Source organism: Pseudophryne corroboree, chromosome 5, assembly GCF_028390025.1.
Source record: "Pseudophryne corroboree isolate aPseCor3 chromosome 5, aPseCor3.hap2, whole genome shotgun sequence".
In the NCBI taxonomy this organism is placed as follows: Eukaryota; Metazoa; Chordata; class Amphibia; order Anura; family Myobatrachidae; genus Pseudophryne; species Pseudophryne corroboree.
In genome coordinates, this window is record NC_086448.1 from 520,718,437 (window position 1) to 520,736,774 (window position 18,338).

The 18,338-nt window shown below is 47.6% G+C and overlaps 1 long non-coding RNA gene across 3 annotated transcripts in view; it reads right to left on the reverse strand.

Moving 5' to 3' along the window:
* Nucleotides 1-18,338, reverse strand: part of LOC134929178 (uncharacterized) — a 42,047-nt gene that overhangs the window by 16,117 nt on the left and 7,592 nt on the right. The window contains exon 2 of one of the 3 annotated variants that reach the window (XR_010178351.1): nt 5,648-5,917. The exons of the other annotated variants lie outside the window; for them this stretch is intronic. This is a non-coding gene — a long non-coding RNA (uncharacterized LOC134929178). The remainder of the gene's footprint in view (nt 1-5,647; nt 5,918-18,338) is intronic. 3 annotated transcript variants of the gene reach the window in all.

Consider the following 18,338-nt stretch of genomic DNA (forward strand, 5'->3'; position numbering starts at 1 on the left):
CAACATTGAGATCCCAAGGTGCCACTGGGGCACAAAAGGAGGCTGTATATGCAGTACCCCTTTTACAAACATCTGAACGTCAGGCACTAAAGCCAGTTCTTTCTGGAAGAAATTCGACAGGGCCGAAATTTGAACCTTAATGGACCCAATTTTAGGCCCATAGACAGTCCTGTTTTCAGGAAATGTAGGAAACGACCCAGTTGGAATTCCTCTGTAGGGGCCTTCTTGGCCTCACACCACGCAACATATCTTCGCCAAATGCGGTGAAAATGTTTTGCGGTTACATCCTTCCTGTCTTCGACCAGGGTAGGGATGACTTCATCTGGAATGCCCTTTCAGGATCCGGCGTTCAACCGCCATGCCGTCAAACGCGGCCGCGGTAAGTCTTGGAACAGACAAGGCCCCTGCTGGAGCAGGTCCTTTCTTAAAGGTAGAGGCCACGGGTCTTCCGTGAACATCTCTTGAAGTTTCGGGTACCAAGTCCTTCTTGGCCAATCCGGAACCACGAGTATCATTCTTACTCATCTCCCTCTTATGATTCTCAGTACTTTTTGTATGAGAGGCATAGGAGGGAACACATACTCTGACTGGTACATCCACAGTGTTACCAGAGCGTCCACCGCTATTGCCTGAGGGTCCCTTGACCTGGCGCAATATCTAGTTTTTTGTTCAGGCGGGACGCCATCATGTCCACCTTTGGTTTTTCACAACGGTTTACAATCATGTGGAAGACTTCCCGATGAAGTCCCCACTCTCCCGGGTGGAGGTCATGCCTGCTGAGGAAGTCTGCTTCCCAGTTTTCCACTCCCGGAATGAACACTGCTGAGAGTGTTATCACATGATTTTTCGCCCAGCGAAGAATCCTTGCAGTTTCTGCCATTTCCCTCCTGCTTCTTGTGCCGCCCTGTCTGTTTACGTGGGCGACTGCCGTGATGTTGTCCCACTGGATCAATACCGGCTGACCTTGAAGCAGAGGTCTTGCTAAGCTTAGAGCATTGTAAATTGCCCTTAGCTCCAGTATATTTATGTGGAGAGAAGTCTCCAGACTCGATCACACTCTCTGGAAATTTTTTCCTTGTGTGACTGCTCCCCAGCCACTCAGGCTGGCATCCGTGGTCACCAGGACCCAGTCCTGAATGCCGAATCTGCGGCCCTTTCATAGATGAGCACTCTGCAGCCACCGCAGAAGAAACACCCTTGTCCTTGGAGACAGGGTTATCCGCTGATGCATCTGAAGATGCGATCCGGACCATTTTTCCAGCAGATCCCACGTAAAGGTTCTTGCGTGAAATCTACCGAATGGGATCGCTTTGTAAGAAACCACCATTTTTCACAGGATCCTTGTGCAATGATGCACTGATACTTTTCCTGGTTTTAGGAGGTTCCTGACTAGCTCGGATAACTCCCTGGCTTTCTTCTCCGGGAGAAAACATCCTTTTCTGGACTGTGTCCAGAATCATCCCTAGGAACAGTAGACGTGTCGTCGGAAAAAACTGCGATTTTGGAATATTTAGAATCCACTCGTGCTGTCGTAGAACTACTTAAGATAGTGCTACTCCGACCTCCAACTGTTCTCTGGACCTTGCCCTTATCAGGAAAGCGTCCATATTTCTTTTAAGAAGAATCATAATTTCGGCCATTACCTTGGTAAAGACCCGGGGTGCCGTGGACAATCCAAACGGCAGCGTCTGAACTGATAGTGACAGTTCTGTACCACGAACCTGAGGTACCCTTGGTGAGAAGGGCAAATTTGGACATGTAGGTAAGCGTCCCTGATATCCAGTGACACCATATCGTCCCCTTCTTCCTGGTTCGCTATCACTGCTCTGAGTGACTCCATCTTGATTTGAACGCTTGTATGTAAGTGTTCAAATATTTCAGATCTCACCTAGCCTTCTGGCTTCAGTACCACAATATAGTGTGGAATAATACCCCTTCCCTTGTTGTAGAAGGGGTACTTTGATTATCACCTGCTGGGAATACAGCCTGTGAATTGTTCCCAATACTGCCTCCCTGTCGGAGGGAGACGTTGGTAAAGCAGACTTCAGGAACTTGTGAGGGGAAGACGTCTCGAATTTCCAATGTACACCTGGGATACTACGTGTAGGATCCAGGAGTCCACTTGTGAGTGAGCCCACTGCGTGCTGAAACTCTTGAGATGACCCCCTACCGCACCTGAGTCCGCTTGTACGGCCCCAGCGTCATGCTGCGGACTTGGCAGAAGCTGTGGAGGGCTTCTGTTCCTGGGAATGGGCTGCCTGCTGCAGTCTTCTTCCCTTTCCTCTACCCCTGGGCAGATATGACTGGCCCTTTTGCCCGCCTGCCCTTATGGGGACGAAAGGACTGAGACTGAAAAGACTGTGTCCTTTTCTGCTGAGATGTGACTTGGGGTAACAAAAAGTGGATTTTTCAGCTGTTGCCATGGCCACCAGGTCCGATGGACCGCCCCTTTATACGGCAATACTTCCATGTGCCGTCTGGAATCTGCATCACCTGACCACTGTCGTCTGGCAGATATGGACATCACATTTACTCTTGATGCCAGAATGCAAATATCCCTCTGCGCATCTCGCATATATAGAAATGCATCCTTAAAATGCTCTATAGTCAATAAAATCTTGTCCCTGTCAAGGGTATCAATATTTTCAGTCAGGAAATCCGACCAAGCCCCCTCAGCGCTGCACATCCAGGCTGAGGCGATTGCTGGTCGTAGTATAACACCAGTATATGTGTATATACTTTTAGGATATTTTTCAGCTTCCTATCAGCTGGCTCCTTGAGGGCTGCCGTATCTGGAGACGGTAACGCCACTTGTTTTTATAAGCGTGTGAGCGCCTTATTCACCCTAAGGTGTGTTTCCCAACTCGCCCTAACTTCTGGCGGGAAAGGGTATACCGCCAATAATTTTCTATCGGAGGAAACCCACGTATCATCACACACTTCATTTAATTTTTCTGATTCAGGAAAAACTACAAGTAGTTTATTCACACCCTACATAATACCCTTATTTGTGGTACTTGTAGTATCAGAAATATGTAACACCTCCTTCATTGCCCTTAACATGAAACGTGTGGCCCTAAAGGAAAATACGTTTGTTTCTTCACCGTCGACACTGGAGTCAGTGTCCGTGTCTGTGTCTGTGTCGACCGACTGAGGTAAATGGGCGTTTTTACAAGCCCCTGACGGTGTCTGAGACGCCTGGACAGGTACTAATTTGTTTGCCGGCCGTCTCATGTCGTCAACCGACCTTGCAGCGTGTTGACATTATCACGTAATTCCTAAATAAGCCATCCATTCCAGTGTCGACTCCCTAGAGAGTGACATCACCAATACAGGCAATTTGCTCCACCTCCTCACCAACATCGTCCTCCTACATGTCGACACACACGTACCGACACACCGCACACACACAGGGAATGCTCTGACAGAGGACAGGACCCCACTAGCCCTTTGGGGAGACAGAGGGAGAGTTTGCCAGCACACACCAAAAACGCTATAATTATACAGGGACAACCCCTTATACAAGTGTTTTCCCTTATAGCATTTTTATATATGTAATCATATTGCCAAATAAGTGCCCCCCCTCTCTGTTTTAACCCTGTTTCTGTAGTGCAGTGCAGGGGAGAGCCTGGGAGCCTTCCTCACAGCAGAGCTGAGCAGGAAAATGGCGCCGTGTGCTGAGGAGAATAGGCCCCGCCCCCTTTTCGGCGGGCTCTTCTCCCGGAGTTTGTGAGATCTGGCAGGGGTTAAATACATCCATATAGCCTCAAGGGCTATATGTGATGTATTTTAGCCATAAAAAGGTATTATACATTGCTGCCCAGGGCGCCCCCCCCAGCGCCCTGCACCCTCAGTGACAGTTGGTGACTGTTGGTGAAGTGTGCTGACAACAATGGCGCACAGCTGCAGTGCTGTGCGCTACCTTATGAAGACTGAAAGTCTTCTGCCGCCTGTTTCTGGACCTCTTCAACTTCGGCATCTGCAAGGGGGGTCGGCGGCACGGCTCCGGGACCGGACTCCATGGCTGGGCCTGTGTTCGATCCCTCTGGAGCTAATGGTGTCCAGTAGCCTAAGAAGCAAATCCATCCTGCACGCAGGTGAGTTTACTTCTCTCCCCTAAGTCCCTCGTAGCAGTGAGCCTGTTGCCAGCAGGACTCACTGAAAATAAAAAACCTAACTTAAACTTTTATTCTAAGCAGCTCAGGAGAGCCACCTAGATTGCACCCTTCTCGTCGGGCACAAAAATCTAACTGAGGCTTGGAGGAGGGTCATAGGGGGAGGAGCCAGTGCACACCACCTGATCCTAAAGCTTTTATTATTGTGCCCTGTCTCCTGCGGAGCCGCTATATCCCCATGGTCCTGACGGAGTCCCCAGCATCCACTAGGACGTCAGAGAAAGTATGTTTAGTGTAAACGGTTCTTGGACAGAGAAATTCCTCTTTGCATGATATGAAGGGTCAGACAAAGGTAGAACGGTGATGTCTAGTATCCAACTGTAGAGTATTTTAAATGTAACATTTCGGTGTTGGTTAGGAAGAGATTGTTCGCTTCTGCGTATAGTTATGTTTAAAAGTAGTTTCTAGACATTTACTGTATTTACTGTTCATTATCCATGCGGCGGGAATCCTGAGGATACCTCCCACCTGAGCAGTTGGAAATAGACACAGCCCACCTGTTCGAATCCACCTATGACCTTTTGTTATAATGCAGAGACACATTCCTGTGTCCAATGAACTATAAGATTGTAGGGCCCATTGTATTGTACTGTATGATGTGTAAATAAAGGCCACCCTAGCCGGACCAGCTCTCACTCTCTCTCTCTCATCAACATTTATCTACCTGAGAATTGGAGGACTGGATCCGGGTTGCGCAAGCGAATCAGTCCCACGTGTGTAAGTTTCTCTGTAGCCATTTTGTTATTCTATATGTACACCATTCGTTCTCATTTTGTTATCCTTTAAGTGTTTGCCATTTTATTCTCTTTGCGTTTATTCTGTTTGCTATCGTTCGCTATTGTTCACATTTATTTCTTGTTATTCTGTTTAGGTATTGATGTTAGGTCTGCAGTGTATAAGCTGTAACTGTTTTTCCCCTTTTTATACTAAAATCATCTAGAAGGTGTTGGAACCTCACCAAGTGTTGTGTGTTTCACCAGTTATTACTAAGGGTCTCTGAGCATCTAAATCGCTCAAACAGCTTGCTTAAATAACAAGGTTAACCAGTGTTATATCATTACAGTATCTCAGTACTAAGGTTTACAGTATAAGCATACTCTGTGTTTAAAGTTTAAAAGGTTATTGACTGTGTGTGCGCTCGCTGTGTGTACTCCGTACACCCAGCGCAGCGTGTGTATGTAACTTGCGTACCACGTGCGAAGTCTTTGTATGCAAATAGCGTACAAAGTGTGTAGCACGTGCACGTGGTTTAGCGGCCATTACGGCTTCACGGTATTAGTAAATAGCTTATGTTAAAAGGTAGATATTTGACTCTATCACCAGTATTATATGGATTTGGGGAACAGCATTGAAATAAGTTACACCGACATTATCCCTGATGACTGGGTGACCCTGGAGTGCATTGAATAATAATAATAATAATAATAATAAGTACACAGTGTCAAATGCACAAGAAAATATAAAATAAATACCTAGTACTGTAGATTTATAGTTTTTATGGCTAGCCTGGATCAGAGACTGACTCACAGCCATAACTAAGATGGTGCTTCTGGTGCACATACCCTGTGGGCGGAATCATCCACCTCAACCAGCTTGTAGCGTGGGTGTTAGGGCAGCAGAAGAGGTGGCAGAAACTGAGACTCAGCTTGGAGAGACTCTTTTTCTGTGAAATGTGCCATCTTTCCCTGGCTTCCGCAGTCTGCAGTCCGGACTTCTGCCGGGAACAAAGATCTGAGGAGCCTCTGGGTGCAACAAAAAAGGTAATCAGAAGAGCTGCTCCTGTGAGGGGGGGAAGGGGGTGGAGGAATGATAATGAGGAGCAATGAGAAGGAGGAATGATGATGAGGCATAATGATGATGAGAAATGAGGAGAAAAAACGAGGAGTGGCTTTACCATGGCATAATGTGTATACAGGGCTCTACTATGGAGTAATGTGTATAAGCAGCTCTATTCTGTGGCATAACGTATAACGGGATCTAGTGTGCGGCATAACATGTATAATGGGCCCTACTGTGGCATAATGTGCATAAGGAGCTCTACTGTGTGAAGTAATGTTTATAAGGGGCTCTACTGTGGTATAATGTATATAAGGGGCTCTACTGTGGTGTAATGTGTGCAATAGATACTACTGTGTGGCATAACGTGTATAAGGGGTACTACTGTGTAGTATAATGTTAATAATGATCACTACTGTGTGGTGTATTGTGAATAACAGATACTACAGTGTGGTGTAATGTGAATAGGTACTTTATTGTGGCCACGCCCCTTCCCTACAAAGCCATGCCCTTATGTTTTGGCATGCCTTATTTGGAACATGGGGGGGGGGTTAAGGTGTCTACAACAAATTTTCTTTCTGGGGCATGTCACCAAAATTTCTAGTTAAGGATCTGTGTTGACTACACATACATACATACATACATACATACATACATACATACATACATTCAAATAGAGATAAATAAAATAAATCTGCTGTTTGCTATGATTTACCATGCAAATTAGTTAATAATAGGATTTTGGTTACCTACCGGTAAATCCTTTTCTCGTAGAGGATGCTGGGGTCCACATTAGTACCATGGGGTATAGACGGGTCCACCAGGAGCCATTGACACTTTAAGAGTTTGAGAGTGTGGGCTGGCTCCTCCTCCTATGCCCCTCCTACCAGACTCAGTCTAGAAACTGTACCCGAGGAGACGGACATCTTCGAGAGAAGGATTTAACCCAGATAGTGGCGAGATTCATACCAGCTCACACATACAAGGCACCTCAAGCTAACTAGCTTGAAAAACTCAGCAATTGCTGAAACATTACTTACCAAGTAACAATGCAGTACATAACTAAACAAAGTTGTACTGAACCAGATAACGGTTGCAGGAAAACGAAGCATTGGGCGGGTGCCCAGCATCCTCTACGGACTACGAGAAAAGGATTTACCGGTAGGTAATAATAATAATAATAATAATAATAATTTTATTTATATAGCGCTCTTTCTCCAATAGGACTCAAGGCACTTAACAGATACACAGCATAATATAGTACATGACTAAAAGCTCGACCCCCAGATGAATTACGGTAGATTCTAGGTACTGCTAAAAGTCCTTCATCTATAGATCGCAGTAATCGAGTGGGGCAGTATGGGGTCAGAAGCTGTTTCAGGTACCTTGGGCCCTGGTCATGTAATGCTTTGAAACTCAGTAAGCCAATCTTAAAGATGATTCGCCATCTTACAGGCAGCCAGTGTAGGGAGTAGAGGATGGGTGTTACGTGGCTAGAACGGGGTGTTTTGCACCAGCTGTAAGCGTTGCAATTCTTTTGCTGGGAGACCAAGGTAGAGGGCATTACAGTAGTCTAATCGAGATGATACAAATGCATGTATGACTTTTGGCATATCATCTGAGGGAATTAAGTGCTTGATTCTGGCTATGTTCCTCATGTGAAAGAATGAGGATTTGATTGTGGCTGATATCTGATGTTTAAGTGTCAAGCCACCATCCAGGACAACGCCAAGATTCCGCACATGATCACTGGTCTGTAATTCTGAATCCCCGAGTGTAATTCCAGTTGGTTGGCTATGCTGCAGTCTTGTCCTTTGATGTTGCGGTCGTATCATAAGGACCTCTGTTTTATCCGGGTTCAGTCGCAGCCAACTGGCGCTCATCCACTCCTGTAGTTCAGCTAGACAGCCATTTAGGGTTGCTATTGGGTTATCAGTGCCTGGAGCAAAGGACAAGTACAGTTGTGTATCATCTGCATAGCAGTGGTAGACCAGGCTATGGCGCCTGATTATTTCGCCCAATGGGAGCATGTATACTGCAAAAAGCATGGGGGATAGTATAGAACCTTGTGGGATACCACATGGCAATGGCACTGTTGGTGATGAGTATAATCCAGACGATACTCTCTGTGACCTGCCTGTGAGAAATGATTTGAACCAGCTTAGGACTGTGCCATCCAGACCACAGAAATGTATCAGTCGCTCAATCAGAAGCCCATGGTCCACGGTATCAACTGCTGCCGAGAGATCTAGAAGGATTAATATTGAACAGTCACCTCTGTCTCTTGCCATCAGAAGATCATTTAACACACACACCAGGGCTGTTTCAATGCTATGTCTTCTCATGAATCCTGATTGAAATGGATCATAAATATCATGGGTTGTCAGGCGGGTTTCCAGTTGATTTGCAACCACTTTCTCAATAACCTTTCCTAGGAAAGGAAGGTTTGATACCAGTCTGTAGTTGGTCATGCAGTCGGGATCTAAATTAGGTTTTTTTAAGAAGCGGTCTAACAATTGCTTCCTTTAGGGGTCCAGGAAAAATGCCTGTCTGCAAAGAGCATTGAACAATTTTTGCAAAGACAGGACCAATTATATCCATACAACCTATTAGAAGCTTGGTTGAGGCTGGGTCCAGATCACAGGTGGTGGGACGCAAAATCCGAGCAATTTCAGCAGTGTCCTTTACATCCACTGGGTCAAAGCTGGTCCATGAAGGCAGGAAGCTTATATTGGCAGGCTTTGTAGTTTGGCACCCCTTTGATGGCACTGTGGAGATTCCAGCCCGGATGGTGGATATTTTATCTACAAGGAAGTTTGCAAACTCGTTGCATCTTGCCTGGGAGAGGGTCTCATCAGTCAGCAGGCATGCTGGCTTGCAAAGCATCTCCACTGTGCGGAAAAGTTGAGCTGGCCTATTGTTTGCTGCTGTGATCTCATTTGACAGGAACTGTGATTTCTTACGAGTGATTGTCGATTGATATTCTTCGTTATGCTTTATTAGTTTTATTTTGTCATCCACTAGGTTAGTCTTCCTCCATCGTCTTTCCAGTCTACGCTCCCTTTTCTTGAGCTCACTAACACTGTTGTCGAACCATGGAGCTTGACGTTGTGGTTTACGAGGTCTTATACGCACAGGGGCGATAATATCAATTGCAGCCATAACATCCCTATTATAATAACGGACTAGGGAACAGGGATCTTCACAGGCACCCAGTATAGCAGAGAGATCCAGATTTGCTGCAAGAGCCTGGGGAGTCATACCCCTCCTTGGACGATACCTGGTCAACTGCACGGGCAGAGATCTTATTTGAGGGGTTGCAACTGAGAACCAAAGGGAGTAGTGTTCTAACCAGATGACAGGGTTTATTTTTAGGTCAGTGACTTCTAATCCAATCTGAAAGACAAGATCGAGAGTGTGATCACTTTTATGTGTGGCAGAGGGAATGACCTGTGTGAAGCCCAGACCATTCGTTGTGCACAGGACGTCTTGGCCAAGGCGTGAGAGCTCATCATCCACCCATGCATTGAAATCCCAGAGGAGGAGCCATCTTTGATGTTCCAGAACTAGGCCAGCAACAGTGTCTGCAATTTCTTGTAGAAATATCTTTCCATCTCCAGGTGGCCGGTAAATGAGAAGTACTCTGAAACCTAATCCTGTCGAACTCCGGGCAGCAATGCACTCGAATGAGCGAGTCATTTCAGTAGGGTGGACCCTAAGTTTAAAGTTCTTTTTTGAAGCAGATAGCCACTCCGCCACCCCTGCGGTCCAGTCTTGGGTTGTGGATGACAGAGTAGTTTGTTGGTACTGCAGCCTCCAATATAGGTGCTGCATTTTCATCTAGCCAGGTCTCTGTAATACAGGCTAGATCTGCAGATTCAATAAGGTCAGCAATTGTTGCAGTCTTGTTTCTTATAGATCTGGCATTACAAAGGACTGACCTGATTGGGCATACCAGAGGGCCTTTAGTTTTCTTTATGTTAAGTGCAGGAGCTCTGGGTATGGGGGTCACAAAGCGAGAGTTGACAGTTCTGTTCTTCCAAACACAGGGCCGTCTTTTGAGTATCACTTCTATTTGATTGTTCTTTGAATATGGGGGTGAGCAGGTGGGCAAAGGACTTAGATGGTTACTGGGGGAAATAAATTTCCGGCCTGCTCGCTTCCCACGAATGCGCCTGTGTTTTCTTTTTAAAATGCCAAGGGATTGGAGAATAGAAGCCTGTGATGGTGTGATAGGAACTGCAGAACGTGGTAGGCGGAGTGAAAGAATGAAGCTGGAGCAATACGTATACATTTGGTCATCAATGACAGATTACTATAAGTTGGAGCTGCATATGATGATGAGAGAGGGAGAGAAAGCAGTGGGTTTGTTTTTTCTTTCTTTTTTTCCTTTTTGTGTTTTGTTTTCCCCCAATTCGGTTTGTGATCCAAAATTATAATGGGTTTATGAACAAAGTTATTGCTATAACCTATTGGGTATATTTGAAGCAACTGAAAAATAAAATAACTGCTGATTTAGTCAATTATCCTAGGATAGGCAGACTTTTGGAAAGGTGTTAGAAGCCAATTCCTACTGTGTAGGTGTGAAAAGTTTCAGTGTGAGAGGCCTTTGAAGTAGATTTCTTGTGGGGGTAGTGATAACGTGTCCTGGAAATGGATCCTGATTTGAAACAGTGAGCCTTCAGCAATTCAGAGCCTGAATATACTGATATTAGTAGATTAATGCAATAAGTCAGTTATTTGTTGCTCAGAGAACAGAGGTGGATGATGTCTAAGTAAAGGGCTGGATGTAGCCAAAGATAGGTTGTAGTCCACAGTACCTTATCTGGGTAATGTCCAATGCAGAGTATCCAGGATTCAATCCAGTGTGTATCTCAGCGCAGGAATGCAATCCGTTAGTTTTGATGAAATGTCCGCGTAGAGTAGTATAAGGTAAAGGTAAGTCCTTGGATATTTATGATGATTCATAGGTCAGTTGTGGTGAATTTAAGCTGTTTTATGGAGATGATCAGGAGCATGCAAAAGGTGAGGCAGCCATCTTGGGCGCCAGTCTGACCAAAATCCTATTTTCTCTTACATCCTAGAGGATGCTGGGGTCCACATTAGTACCATGGGGATGTACCAAAGCTACCAGAATAAGAGGGAGAGCGCGGAGGCTCCTGCAAAACTGATTGACTGAACTTCAGATCATCAAACTTGTAGAACTTAGCCAACGTGTTCGAGCCAGACGAAGTTGCCGCTCGGCAAAGTTGTAAAGCCGAGACACCCTGGGCAGCCGCCCAGGAAGACCCCACCTTACGAGTAGAGTGGGCCTTAACCGATTTTGGACACGGCAATCCTGCCATAGAATAAGCATGCTGGATAGTGAACCTAATCCAGCGAGATATAGTCTGCTTTGAAGCAGGGCACCCAATTTTCTTGGGATCATACAGGACAAAGAGTCCAATTTCCTGTGACGAGCAGTCCTCTTCACATAGATTTTCAAAGCCCTCACAACATCCAAGGACTTTGACGAAATTGAGGAGTCAGCAGCCACTGGCACCACAACAGGCTGGTTGATATGAAATGCCGACACAACCTTTGGAAGAAACTGCTGACGTGTCCGGAGCTTAGCTCTATCTTCGTGGAATATCAAGTAAGGGCTTTTACAGGACAAAGCCCCCAATTCTGACACATGTCTAGCAGAAGCTAAGGCCAACAACGTGAGAGCCTTCCATGTAAGAAATTTGACCTCGACCTCCTGTAGAGGCTCAAACCAGTCCGACTGGAGGAACTGCAACACCATGTTAAGGTCCCAAGGCGCCGTAGGCGGTACAAAGGGAGGTTGAATGTGTAGAACTCCCTTCAAAAAGGTCTGAACCTCAGGGAGGCAGCCAATTGTTTCTGGAAGAAAATGGACAGGGCCGAAATCTGGACCTTCACAGATCCCAACCTCAGGCCCATATCCACACCTGCTTGCAGGAAAAGGAGGAAATGTCCCAGTTGAAACTCCACCGTAGGAAACTTTTTGCACTCACACCAAGAGACATATTTCTTCCAAATACGATGGTAATGCTTAGACGTTACCCATTTCCTAGCCTGTATCAGGGTAGGAATGACCTTCTTCGGAATGCCCTTCCGAGCAAGTATCAGGCGCTCAACTTCCATGCCATCAAACATAGCCGCGGTAAGTCTTGATAGGCGAACGGCCCCTGCTGCAGCAGGTCCTCCCGAAGAGGAAGAGGCCTCAGCTCTTCCTGCAAGAGATTCAGAAGGTCCACGTACCAAGCCCGCCTTGGCCAGTCTGGAGCAATGAGGATCGCTTGAACTCTTGTTCTCCTTATGAGTGGTAGAACTCTTGGAATGAGTGGAAGTGGTGGAAACATGTACACCGACTGGAACACCCACGGAGACACCAGGGCGTTCACTGCCACTGCTTGTGGGTCCCTCAACCTGGAACAATAGCATTGAAGCTTCTTGTTGAGACGAGAGGCCATCATATCTATTTGGGGTACCCCCAAAGGTCTGTTATTTCCTTGAACACCTCCGGATGGAGATCCCACTCCCCTGGATGGAGATCGTGTCTGCTGAGGAAGTCTGCTTCCCAGTTGTCCACTCCCGGAATGAAGATTGCTGAAAGTGCCAACATGTGTTTTTCTGCCCAGAGGATGATTCTCGTCACCTCTGACATTGCAGCTCTGCTCTTCGTTCCGCCCTGTCGGTTTATGTAAGCCACCATCGTTATATTGTCCAACTGTACTTGAATGGCCGATCTCTTAGAAGATGGGCCGCCTGAAGAAGACCGTTGTAGCCGGCTCTTAGTTCCAGGAGGTTGATCGCCAGGCCGGCTTCCAGACTTGACCACCTTCCTTGGAAGGTTTCCCCTTGAGTGACTGCACCCCAGCCCCGAAGGCTCGCATCTGTGGTTAGAAGGACCCAGTCCTAAATCCCGAACCTGCGGCCCTCCAGAAGGTGAGGCAATTGGAGCCACCAGAGGAGTGAAATCCTGGCCTTTGGCGACAGACAAATTCTCTGGTGCATGTGGAGATGAGATCCTGACCACTTGTCTAGGAGATCCAGTTGGAAGGCCCGAGCATGGAACCTCCCGTACTGGAGAGCATCGTAAGAGGCCACAATCTTTCCCAAAAGCTGAATGCATTGATGAACCGACACCCGGGCTGGCTTCAGAATATCCCGGACCATTGTTTGTATCACCAACGCCTTTTACTACGGAAGAAACACCCTCTGCACTTCTGTGTCGAGGATCATCCCCAGAAAAGACAACCTCTGGGTTGGTTCCAAATGTGATTTTGGAAGGTTCAGAATCCAACCGTGGAGTAGGTGGGTTGTGAGAACAATGGACTGCAACAGCATCTCCTTGGACGATGCCTTTATGAGCAGATCATCCAGATATGGAATGCTGGTCACCCCTTGTTTGCAGAGGAGAATCATCATCATCATCATCATGGTGAACACCCTCGGTGCTGTTGAGAGGCCGAATGGCAGGGCCTGGAACTGGAAATGACAGTCCAGTAATGCGAAATGGAGATAAGACTGATGCGGCAGCCAAATCGGAATGTGGAGGTACGCATCCTTGATATCCAGAGTATGGTGGCCAATCCCGGGATCGGTGGGATCCCGGGATTTAGGGCCAAAAATGGCCGGGATTCAATCCCAGGATTGGAAACTCTAATCCCGGGGATTGAGGGATCAGCGTTGAGCATACACAGGATGCTCAGACGCTGGCCGGCTTTCTCCTTCCGGCTCCCCAGCGCAGCATGAGAGGTCACGCTGCACTGTTGCACGCTGCTGGGAGCCGCCAGAGGATGTTCCCCACCTGCCTGTCCCCGGTATATGGTGAGTTATGTGTGCGGGGCGGGCGGGCGGGGTGGGATGGGGTGGGGCGAGGGGGCGGCCACATAGCTAAAAGCCAATCCCGGGTATCCCGGGAATGGCCATTTTTCAATCCCGATACCCGGGATTGAAAAAATGGCCTGGGGTTGGCTTCCCTAATCCAGAGAGACCAGGAATTACCCCTCTTCCAAACCTGATATCATCGCCCGGAGAGACTCATTTTGAACTTGAACTCCTTTAGAAAGGGGTTCAGTGATTTTAGGTTCAGAATGGGCCTGACCGAATCATCCGGTTTCGGTACCACAAAAAGGTTCGAATAGTAACCTGTGGTTTGCAAATGAGGAGGTACTGGCACAATGACCTGTGCCTCCACCAACTTCTGGACAGCCTCTTGTAGGACAGTTCTGTCTGCCAGTAGAACTGGCAAGCCTGATTTGAAAAATTGGTGAGAAGGGAGATTCTGAAATTCCAGCCTGTATCCCTGGGACACAATATCTATCACCCAGGGATCCAGGCCGGATGATACCCATACGTGACTTAACTGTCTGAGTCTCGCTCCCACTGGCCCCACCTCCAGGCCGCGTGGTCAACCGTCATGCGGAGGACTTTGGCGTACCTGAAACAGGCTTTTGTTCCTGGGAACCTGCAGCAGCAGGTTTCTTGGATTTAACTCGACCTCCCCTAAAGAAGGTATTGGACGGTCTGGCCTTTCTAGGCTTGTTAGGCCGAAAGGCCTGTGATGCTGATGAAGAGAAGGATTTCTTCGGAGCAGGTGCAGCTGAGGGAAGAAATGGAGACTTACCCGCTGTAGCCGTGGATATCCATGCATCCAAAGCCTTTCCAAACAGAGCATGACCTGTGCAGGGTAGGGACTCCATACTTTTCCTGGATTCCGTGTCGGCCGACCACTGGCGCAGCCACAGTCTCCGACGAGCTGAAACAGACATGGAAGAGATTCCCGCAGCCATGGAACCCAGGTCTTTCATGGATTCTACCATAAAACCTGCTGAATCGTGAATGTTACGCAAAAACACTTCAACATCACCCTTATCCATCGTATCCAAATCCCCAAGTAAGGTTACTGACCACTTTACTATAGCTTTTGCAATCCATGCACTAGCAATAGTGGGACGTAATATGGCCCCCAAAGCGGTGTACATTGATTTAAGTGTATTATCAATGTTACGATCAGCCGGCTCCTTTAAGGCGGTAGATCCCGGAACAGGTAAAACCACCTTTTTTGAGAGTCTGGACACAGATGCGTCAACAATTGGCGGGTTTTCTCATTTTTTTCTATCCTCCTCAGGAAAAGGGAACGCCACCTGGACCCTTTTAGAGATGTGGAATTTTTTCTCAGGGTTTTCCCATACTTTCTCAAATATAGCATTTAATTCCTTTGACGCAGGGAAGGTTAGCGAGGCTTTCTTATTTTCAGTAAAAAAAGCCTCCTCAACCTGCTCAGGTGTGGTATCAATAATATTCAACACATCCCTGATAGCCTCTATCATCAATTGCATCCCCTTTGCAAGAGAGGCAGACCCCCGCAAAACATCCCCATTACCGTCTGTGGTGTCAGAATCGGTATCCGTGTCATCTAGCATGTCATGAACAAACGCACGTTTGTGGGGGTATATAGCGGAGCGTCCTGAGGTACCAGAATCGGGCCATACTGCCATAGAGTCCTGTAATACCTGAGTTGCAGATTCATTACTTGCAACCCTGTCTGAAATCTGAGAAATCCAAGATTTGGTAGAGAAAAACCACTCAGGTTCCCTTGCTGGAATCTGTGCTAAACCAGTACTATCCTGATTACATGGAATGGGATCATCCTGGGAGGACATATCCTCCGCAGCATATGACACAGTGTCCCTGGACATAGCTAAAGGAGACCACCAAACACTCCACACACAGGGGAGGGCAGACAGAGTTTCCCCCCCAAGAATGGCAAGAGAGACACAGAGATTGGAGCCAACCCACACACAGCGCTTCTAACCAAAGGGAGACCCGTTGTCAGCGCTGACTGTGCACTTTAATAGGATACACAGTCGTATTGCAGCCTCTCCCCTCCTTTTACAACCTCCTGGTACCGTTTACAGATAGCTGGAGTTGCTGTGGAAGGACCTATTTCTCCTGATCAGCGCTGTGCAGGCAGGAAAATGGCGCTGAACACTGCTGGGTCCGCTCTAAGGAGAAGCTCCGCCCCCAAAATGGCACTGTCTTCCCGCTTTTCCACTGATTATACTGGCCTGAGGATTGAGTGCTGGCTGAGATCCGAGGACACCGACAGGCTGTGTGACCAGTGTAGGGTGTAGCGCTGGCTCAGGGCACCCCTCACAGCGCCACACCATGTACCGCTGAGCCTCTCGGACCACAGTTAATACTGCGCTCCTACCCTGCTGCCGCCATCTTCACACCGACCCCTCGCTTGCTAGGGGAGTCGGTATCTCACTCGCCAACGATTCTTCAGCTCTGTAATGGGGTGGCGGCATGCTGCTGGGGCAAGCGATCCCCTGCGGCAGGGAGCGATCTGACCCCTCAGGAGCTCAGTGTCCTGTCAGCGGAGTAAGTGACTCAGACCCCGCATGGCGGACACTACTCCCCCTCCCACGAAGCAGGGAGGCTGTTGCCAGCAGCCTCCCTGTAAAATAATAAACTCTAAATAAAACTTTTCTAGGAAAACTCAGGAGAGCTTCCCTAGCTGTGACCGGCTTCTCCGGGGACATTTTTTAAACTGAGTCTGGTAGGAGGGGCATAGGGGGAGGAGCCAGCCCACACTCTCAAACTCTTAAAGTGCCAATGGCTCCTGGTGGACCCATCTATACCCCATGGAAGTAATGTGGACCCCAGCATCCTCTAGGACGTAAGAGAAAGTAAGTTTGAAACACACAGAAAACGCTAAAAGTTTAGTACACCAATTGCATACCAACATAGCTGTGTGGCTTGCTGCTCTGTAAGTAATACTAGAGCTCAGAGCTCAGCCAACAGTTTCATCAAGCAGAGTGTTTTACAGTATGTTGCTATGAAAATAAGAATTTACTCACCGGTAATTCTATTTCTCGTAGTCCGTAGTGGATGCTGGGACTCCGTAAGGACCATGGGGAATAGCGGCTCCGCAGGAGACTGGGCACAACTAAAAGAAAGCTTTAGACTACTGGTGTGCACTGGCTCCTCCCACTATGACCCTCCTCCAGACTTCAGTTAGGATACTGTGCCCGGAAGAGCTGACACAATAAGGAAGGATTTTGAATCCCGGGTAAGACTCATACCAGCCACACCCATCACACCGTATAACTCGTGATACAATACCCAGTTAACAGTATGACAACAACTGAGCCTCTCAACAGATGGCTCAACAATAACCCTTTAGTTAGGCAATAACTATATACAAGTATTGCAGACAATCCGCACTTGGGATGGGCGCCCAGCATCCACTACGGACTACGAGAAATAGAATTACCGGTGAGTAATTTCTTATTTTCTCTAACGTCCTAAGTGGATGCTGGGACTCCGTAAGGACCATGGGGATTATACCAAAGCTCCCAAACGGGCGGGAGAGTGCGGATGACTCTGCAGCACCGAATGGGCAAACTCTAGGTCCTCCTCAGCCAGGGTGTCAAGCTTGTAGAATTTAGCAAACTTGTTTGACCCCGACCAAGTAGCTGCTCGGCAAAGTTGTAGAGCCGAGACCCCTCGGGCAGCCGCCCAAGAAGAGCCCACCTTCCTCGTGGAATGGGCTTTTACTGATTTAGGATGCAGCAGTCCAGCCGCAGAATGTGCAAGCTGAATCGTACTACAGATCCAGCGAGCAATAGTCTGCTTTGAAGCAGGTGCACCCAACTTGTTGGGCGCATACAGGATAAATAGCGAGTCAGTCTTTCTGACTCCAGCCGTCCTGGAAACATATACTTTTCAGGGCCCTGACTACGTCCAGTAACTTGGAATCCTCCAAGTCCCAAGTAGCCGCAGGCACCACAATAGGTTGGTTCACATGAAAAACTGATACCACCTTAGGAAGGAATTGGGAACGAGTCCTCAATTCCGCCTTATCCATATAAAATACAGATAAGGGCCAATTCTGATACACGACTGGCCGACGCCAAGGCCCACAGCATGACCACTTTCCACGTGAGGTATTGTAGCTCCACGGATTTAAGTGGCTCAACCCAATGCGACTTCAGGAAATCCAACACCACGTTGAGATCCCACGGTGCCACTGGAGGCACAAACGGGGGCTGACTATGCAGCACTCCCTTAACAAAAGTCTGAACTTCAGGCAGTGAAGCCAGTTCTATTTTGGAAGAAAATCGATAGAGCCGAAATCTGGACCTTAATGGAACCCAATTTTAGGCCCATAGTCACCTCTGACTGTAGGAAGTGCAGAAATCGACCTAGCTGAAATTCCTCCTTTGGGGCCTTCCTGGCCTCATAGCACGCAACATATTTCCGCCATATGCGGTGATAATGGTTTGCGTTCACTTCTTTCCTAGCTTTAATTAGCGTAGGGATAACTTCCTCCGGAATGCCCTTTTCCTTCAGGATCCGGCGTTCAACCGC